The sequence below is a fragment of the Lipotes vexillifer genome, unplaced genomic scaffold (assembly GCF_000442215.2).
Source record: "Lipotes vexillifer unplaced genomic scaffold, Lipotes_vexillifer_v1.1 scaffold84, whole genome shotgun sequence".
NCBI classification, from domain to species: Eukaryota; Metazoa; Chordata; class Mammalia; order Artiodactyla; family Lipotidae; genus Lipotes; species Lipotes vexillifer.
The window spans coordinates 3,832,648-3,841,337 of NW_006783414.1; positions in this window are offsets into that span (position 1 = coordinate 3,832,648).

An 8,690-nucleotide genomic window follows, 5' to 3' on the forward strand; every position below is an offset into this window, starting at 1 on the left:
GTACCCTGTCATCATCTGAGGTGCCCCGCATTACCAGCCCTAACCTTTGGAATATCTTCGCTGGTGGTTCATCTATTCATTCATTCATCAAGGATTCATTGCAAACCCTGGCACAGAGGAGACAAAAAGTAAAGAGATTCAGCCTCTGCTTTCTTGAAGCTCACAGTTCACCAGTCAACATGGACCTATAAATAAATAATCCTGGTATAAAGCAATGCAGGTCTTAAAGGAGATTTGCCCAAGATCCCCCTGGGAGATAATGAAGCGAGACGTCTTCGCTACTTTGGGAACAGGAAGGGGGATCAGAGGGAACTTCCTCCAGAGGGAAAGGCTGGAGCTGGGCTGGACTTCACTGGGTGAACAAGGAAGGAAAGGGCGTCCCCAGGAGAGGGAATAGAAGCAGGCCCAGAGGCACTGCTGAGCAGGAAGCGTTAAGACCATTGATGGTGGACCTGGGAAAAGAGCTGGGGGCAGTGAGCCTGGAGGAGTCACAGGGGCCAGGCTGAGCAAGCATCGTAGGCAGTTTGCTTCATCCTGAGGACAACTGTGGACACGGAAGAATTTTAGGCAGGGCTGTGATACGATTAGTTTTGTGTTTTAGGAACAGGTTGAGCATTTCTGATCCAAGCGTGAACTCATTACACCCACTCAAATGAGGCTGTGCTCTGTATCCTTGTTCTCAGCAGCATTTGTCACTGGAGGCCACCTCTCCTTCTTTGCTCGTGCTCTGGGGCTGAGCACAAGCTTGACAATCACCTGCTTCCATGACTGTCTTCTCTGCTTTCTCAGTTCCTCTTTCTCCTGGAATTTCTGAACGTAAATGTCTCCCAAGTTTCTGCTATAAGCCAAGTGCCTTCCTTTTCTCTCTATTCTATCTCTCGGGGATCTCGTCCACATCTTAAGCTTCAACATTTAAACACCTTGAGGGGTAACCCTGGACTCAAAGCTCCAACAGTTTTTTAAAAATGGTAGGCAGAGCCCCACAATCCTGCTAAATAGCCTAAAGTTATTGGCCATAAAACTATTCTAGAAGACCAGATTTGCCATCCTCCAAGGAGGTTTAGCTAAGTCCTAATTTCTGTTAAGATTTCCACAGGTTTATAGGCAAAATGTTGCACCTTTAGATGCTATTTTACACAGCAAATGAACTCTTAGCCCTTTTTAGCAGATGTTTGCTGGGAGTCTATTCAATATCCAACTCTGTGCCAGACACTGCAGAAAATACAAGATCCTGTCCTTTACTTTAAACATGTCCACCTCAGTGGGCACAGCACAGAGGACAATAGGACATCATGACCAAGCATACAAGATTTAGCTTTGACAGACTTAAGTTTGCATCCTTGTTCCTTACATGTGTGATCTCGAGGAAGTTATTCCACCTCTCTCTCAACCTCAGTTTCTCCATCTGTAAAATGGAGACCATAATGCATTCCTCATAGACTTATTGCAAAGATCCAACTTAATAAGTCTTCAAGTACACTGTGTGGCATGTTATAAGGACTCAATTTAAGTGGTTAAGAAAAACTTCAGGCACTGTGGAAAGGAGTTTGGTAGTTCCTCCAAAAGGTAAACATAGAGTTAGCAGTTACCGTATGACCCAGCAAGTCCACCCCTAGGTATATACCAAAGAGAAATGAAAAACATGTGAACACAGAGACTTGGACATGGGTGTTCATAGCAGCATATTCCCAACAGCCAAAAGGTCACCCAAATGTTCATCAACAATGAACAGATGAACAAACTGTGGTCTATCTATACAATGGGATATTATTTAGCCATAATAAGGAATGAAATATTGACACATATACCGTAACATGAATGAACCTTGAGAACAATAGGCTAAGTGAAAGGAACCAGACACAAAAGGCCACACGTTGTAGGATTCCATTAATTTGAAATATCCAGAATAGATATATCCATAGAGACAGAACACAGATTGGAGGCTCCTGGGGCTGGAGGAAAGGGGAATGAGGGGCAAATGCTCAATGGGTGCAGGGTTTCCTTTAGGGAAGATGCTCTGGATAGAGATGGTGGCTGAACAACTTTGTGAATGTACTCAATACCACTGGATTTTTCACTTTAAAATGGTTATTTTATGTGCATTTTTCATAAATCAGGTTTCACTTTTTTCCTGGCCCTGGTTGGCTTGAAATTAGTCCTAGAAACCACAGTGCCAGGCAGGAGTCCTGGGCACCTGTATAGCCTTCAGTTTCCAGCAAGAATACAGAAAACAGTTCCTACCCTGTGAAGTTCACAGATGGTCACAGTACTCCCAAATTCTAAAGCTAGCTTCTCTGGGTGTGCATCTTGTGCCATTGTGATCGCTGTGCAACACATTCAAAATCTCTGAGCATCAGAATCCTCCCCATTGAAATGGAAAGAATAATAGTGCCAACCTCAGAGTTGTTGTGAGGACTCAAGGGAGATGCATTCATTTCCTAGGGATGCCATAACAAATGACCACAAACCAGGTGGCTTCGGACAACAGAACTTTATTCCCTCACAGTCTGGAGACCAGAAATCTGGAATCAAGGTATTGGCAAGTTCGTGCTCCCTCTAGAAGCAATAGGGAAGGGTCCTTCCTTGCCCCTCCAGTTTCTATTGGCTCCAGACGTTCCTTCTCTTGTGGCTGCATCACTCCAATCTCTGCCTCTCTCATCACATGGTCCTCTCCCAGTCCTTCTCTGTCTCAACCTGCGTCTGCCTTTTGCTTATAAGCACATTTGTCATTGGAATTAGGGCCCAGGTGGATGATCCAGGATGATCTTCCCTTAATTATAGCTGCAAAGACTCTTTTCTCCAAATAAGGTCACATCCACAGGTTCTGGGAATTACAACATGAACGTATCTTTTGAGGGGTCATCATTCAACTTAGTGCAGGGGATAATCCAGGTAGATTTCTTTTTCGGCACTTAGGAAATGTCAGACATTTCATGATCATCATCGTCGTCATCCTTGTCACGGCTGTCATCCTCATTATCAACTGGGCCATGTCCTAGGACAGTAGGACAGCAGCCGGTTAAAATCTTCAACTCACAGGAGCTCCTTTCAGGCCACAGACATTCCACCTCCTTTTTTTTCCCCACATATTTTACTGTATTTATTGTGTATTTTGTTGGTTTGTTTGTTTGTTTTGGCGGCACCGCACAGCATGCAGAACTTCCCTGACCCGGAATCAAACCCACGCCCCCTGCAGTGGAAGCACGGAATCTTAACCACTGGACCTCCAGGGAAGTCCTATTATCTTTTTTTTAATGCATTCGATAGCATTTATTTTTTAAAATTTTTATTGGAGTATAGTTGATTTTCAGTGTCGTGTTAGTTTCAGGTGTACAGCAAAGTGAATCAGTTGTACATATACACATGTCCACTCTTTTTTAGATTCTTTTCCCATATAGGTCATTACAGAGTATTGAGTAGAGTTCCCTGTGCTGTACAGTAGCTCCTTATTAGTTATCTGTTTTACATAGAGTAGTGTGTACATGTCAATCCCAATCTCCCGATTTACCCCTCCCCCTCCCTTACCCACTGGTGGCCACCTCCGCCGTGAGGAGGCTGGAGCTGCCGTGCTGTGTCCTGTCCTCTCCACTCCCATATTCCTAACTGGTTCTCACTGGACCTTTGCAGCTCTTCACCTTCATCACCACCAGCTGCTTGAAGCCTCCCATTTCTGGGTCCCACCAACTATTGAGATATTAGACCTGGGGTCCTGATCCTGTTTCATCCCTTGGACCCCATGCCCTAGACCACCCTGATGCCCTTACAGAGCTGACCCTCTGCAGCCCCACAGCTTCCTCTGTCCCATTCCTTCCACTAGGCTCCCGCTTTTCTCCTGGTTGCAGTTGAGGGACAAGCGTGCCTCCAATCCTTAACAATGGGGCTTATAAAAATATAAGGTCCAGGGCTTCCCTGGTGGCGCAGTGGTTGAGAGTCCGTCCGCCGATGCAGGGGACGCGGGTTCGTGCCCCGGTCCGGGAAGATCCCACATGCCGCGGAGCGGCTGGGCCCGTGAGCCATGGCCGCTGAGCCTGCGCGTCCGGAGCCTGTGCTCCGCAACGGGAGAGGCCACAACAGTGAGAGGACCGCGTACCGCAAAAAAAAGAAAGAAATATATATATAAGGTCCAGGCTGCATCCCCAAGCCAATTAAATCAGAATTTCTTAGGAGTAAAGCCTAGGCACTCTACTGTAGGGCATAAGTACTCAAGAATGGCACTGCCCCGTCCACAAGCACTTGAAATCCTCAAGATGGTCCATAGGGCTCAATCCACTGTGCAGACATTATAAGAAAAGGGCTGTTCGGTGCTTTGCGACCACTTAGAGGGGTGGGATAAGGAGGGTGGGAGGGAGGGGATATGGGGATATACATATGCATATAGGTGATTCACTTTGTTAGACAGCAGAAACTAACACACCATTGTAAAGCAATTATACTCCAATAAAGATGTTTAAATAAATAAATAAATAAATAAATAAATAAAGATGTACACACCACTGCCCCCGCCCCCCGCAAAAAAAAAAAAAAGAAAAAAAAAGAAAAGAAAAGAAAAGAAAAGAAAGGGGCTGTGATCACCGTACAGTCCTGGACCAGAAAGAGATATAATGAGAAAAGCCTGGGTTTTCATGACAATCTTGGGATCAAATCTTGCCACTTACTAAATTGCATAGTCTTGGCCATGACCCTTAACCTCTCTGAAGCTCTGGATTCTTGTGGTTAAAATGGAGATAGTAATCCTTATCTTAGAACTGGTGTGTGTAAGTCATGGATATTAACATCCAGCAGAGTTTCTGGACCATCATAGGAGCGATCAAAAGCCCTTCTCCTTCCCTCCCTCCTGGAATTTGCAACAAGTTTAAATCCAGTTGCAGAAACCAAAACTGTACCTTCTATAAATGGCTCCTCGGCCCTGGAAAAGGGTTCACTGTTTAGCTTAGATTCTTTAACACGTGTTCACTAGTTTAGGGGCAGTTCTGGAAATCTGCTCCTGGATGATTAAAATAGGGTCGGGGAACAGTGGGGCTGATTTGGCTATGGCTTCCAGCCACTTGGTGGTAATTTGACTAAGTTAACACAGGCTGCAGCACACAGAGACCTGGCCCTGTGACAGGCTACACCAGCTGCTGATGTTGTGAGCCTTGAGCTCCTTGGCAAAACCCTCGTTTTCCTGCCAAAGCAGAGAAACGGGAGACTCTGGTTCTAGGCTGCTTGATCTTCCCGAGGGGCTTCAGAGTCCCTGCTTCTGACCACCCAGGGTTTTTTTGTTGTTGTTGTCCCTATGAATTGGGAGGCAAACTCCATTGGGAAACCAGGAGCCAGAACCCCCTAGCCTGGGAAGTGAAGAAATCAGATTCTCCAAATGGTCCCAGGGCTGACTCTGCATTTTGCCTTCCCCGTGAGCACCTTGTGGAATCCTGCTGCTAGAACAAAAACTCAAACCAAAAGCCTTTCCTTTGCACTTTCTACCTGTTCATCCTTCTTGTAGCAATTTGCAAATAATCCTATTACAGTCCTCCTATGAGATAGTAAAGGGAGAGGCACCTTGACTATCTTTTCCCCATCTCTTTTCCCCCCATCTCTTTTCCTCAGTGTCCAGTGGAATATCAGACATGTTCAAACATTCATTTATTCAATAAGTATTTATGGGGCACCTGCTGTGTGCCAGACACAGCCCTTTACCCCCTGTGCATGCTTAGAAACTGACACACAGAAGATGATCCACCAAGTAATTGTTGAAGTGAATTAAACTTATTTAGAACCCAGCCACACTAATGAAGTGGGTGACAGACAATATGTTAGCAACATTCCTCTGGGCTGTGACCTTCTCATATGTCCTGAGCAAAACGTGTGACCCCACAGGGAAGCTCACACTGGTACTTTACATCTTCATGAAAGGAACTGTAGAGCTCACTTAGTCCATTGGATTCCAACTCTGGATCTCCTGGTGATTCTGATGTACCACCAGGGTTGAAAACCACTCATCTAGTCCAAGCTCTCATCCACAAAACATGTCCCTGATGTGGCTCTCCATGGCCCTTTTTATAAAGTACCCACCTGCCTTGCCATGGTCTACAAGTGCCCTGTGTGATCTGCCCCTGCCTTCACCTCCTACTGCCCCGTCCCTCTGCTCTCTAAGCCAACCACACTGGCCTCTTTTCATCCCTGAGCCCATCAGTCTGGGCCTTTGATCCTGCTGGCTCTTCTGGTCACTCAGGATTTGCCTCAAAGTTTATCTCCTCAGAGACACCTTCTCTGACCACGTGATATAAAGTACGATGCACTCCATACACAAAAGCACACACATGCACAGACTAACACGTGCACAGTTGTTCTCGTACACCCCCTTCTTTTATTGCTTATAACACCCATCACTAACTGCAACTATCTTCGTATCTATTTTTCACTTCTTTCTTGACTGTCTCCACCACGAGAATAGAAGCTGCATGAAAGCAAGGATCTTGTTATGTCTTTTCCAGCACTGCATCCGTATACCAACCACACAGAAGATGCTTAATAAATACTAGCTAAATGAATGTATCAATCAAATCATTCCTTGAACTGGTGGAAGGAGATCTTTGAGCCCCTCCTTGAACACTTCTGGTGGTGGAGGGAAGCGTTCCTCTGCCACCCAGGGGAATCTGGCTCCCTTGTTGAGCCGTGGAGATTGTTAGAAAAGTTTGCCCAGCACCAGGCTGACACCGACCTCCCTCCTGCCTCCTGCCACTTGACAGTCTTTCAAATATTTGAAGACTGTTAAGTTTCCTCACAGCCTGCTATTGTCCAGATGAATGGCTTCTGGAAGATGTCGTCAAGAAATGTGGCTGTGTTTGTCCTTGATGACTGTGTCTGTAAAACACTTCAGCTTCCTGCATCGGTCAACAGCCTGTGCTTTTATTTTTCAGAACAGCTGCCAATACACTGCCAGGGTGAGGCCGGCACTTGCATGTTCCCATCTCTGAGCTGTCACTGGTAAGGGTTCAAGTGTCCTCTTTACAGGTCCCTGAGAAATATGCCTCTGGTTGTATCAATTCCTATGAGAGGTTTTGGGGGACTTCTACCAGAAAAAGAGAAAGGTGTGGGGCAGGGAGGTCCCTTCAAGAGCCCACCCCACTGCAGTGTGGGTGTGATGAAAGAAGTGCAGGATTTGTGCTCCTCCAAATTCCATCTTTATCTTGTCCACCGGCCTTCCCCATCTTCCTTCCCAAAACAGCACAAACACCCCACCACTACCTGCCATCCACCAGCACTTCCTATCCAGGTCCAAAGCTTTATTTTCTCTACAGCACATGGCTCTGTTTACCTCTTTAGTCTCTTGTTTATTGTCTGTCCCCTTCACTAGAACAGAAGCTTTGTGAGCACAGGGACCTTGCCTGTTTTGTGGAGCGTGGTATCACCAGGGCTGAAATGGTGCCCTGGTGCCCTGGCAGTGCTTAATAAGCAATGAGAGAATGAATGAAAGAATAAGTAAGTGGTTGTGAGAACTTAGACACATCACCTAACTTCTCTGAGCCTTGCTGTCCTCTTCTGTAGAATGGGGAGAGGGGACAATAATTTCCTCCTCACCAGGCGGTTGTAAGGGTCAACTCAGACGACGTCTGTGGAAGTATGTCACCAGCTAATAACTTCATCAAATGCTCATGGTTATTGTGCCATAACACTCCCACAGGGCTGGTCCTGCAAGCAGAGAAAGTCAGTGGCTGCCCCTTGAGTGTGATTTGAAGAGCCCGATTGCCCAGAAAGATTCTCCCTTACTGTTTGACTGTCTAAAAATTCCACCATTAGACGTTCCTTTCAGTAAAGGCATCGTGTTTCCACTAAAACAGAAATGTTTCCCTCGGTGTGAAGAGAGGAGGGTAGAGATAATGCAGGAGAAGATAGCTTTCTTTCTCTTCTGCTCAGCTTCCTTCCTTTCAGCCCCCAAGTCCTGTTAATTTTTGCAACACTTCAGATGCAGGATCCTGGATTACTTTCATGGCCATCTATTCTTTAAGTGGAGGGATGGCCTTCACTGTCATCCACCTATCTTTCCAGGCTGGCTTAGGACTTCGGAGGCTTTTTCCATCTGGCTCTCAGTCCCCACACAACACATATTCCATGTGAGAAGAGCCTCACCGTGCAAGTGTTTCCTGTTGCAGTCCTGCCAAAAGAAAACTAGACTCCAAAGATAAGGCTCAAGGCAAAGCTTTGGCCTAGACTGGTCGAGCAGTATTATCACTGTCTGGGAACAGAGGCGGGGTGTCCCCTGTGCCTTTAGCAGTGGTGGGAAGAAGGAAATGTGGAAGAAGCCTCATACCAGCTCCCCCACCGCGATGCCCACACTCCAGTCAACCCGAGTGCCTGCCCTTCCAGCTGCCGCCCTGCATTCCCCTACCTTCCGACCTCGGTGCGGCCCAAACGTCCAAGTCCAGTTACTTATTTAACAAGCAGGGGTTCAGCTTCTGCTCTGAGCTGGGAACGTATGTGATCGTGTCCTCCAAGACCCCAGAGTCGAGTAAGAGAAACAAGAAAATAGCAAGCAGGAAGCAGGGTGATGCAGCTATTCCTGGGGTACCGAGGTGCTCAGAAGAGGAAAATTGAGGAGGGTCATGCAGGAAGGTCTCAGAAGGTCCAGGGATGCATGTGATGGGAGGGGCAAAAGGGAAGAAGGGCGCTGCACCCCCAGAGAATAGAATGAGCTAAATGAGAGCAGGGCA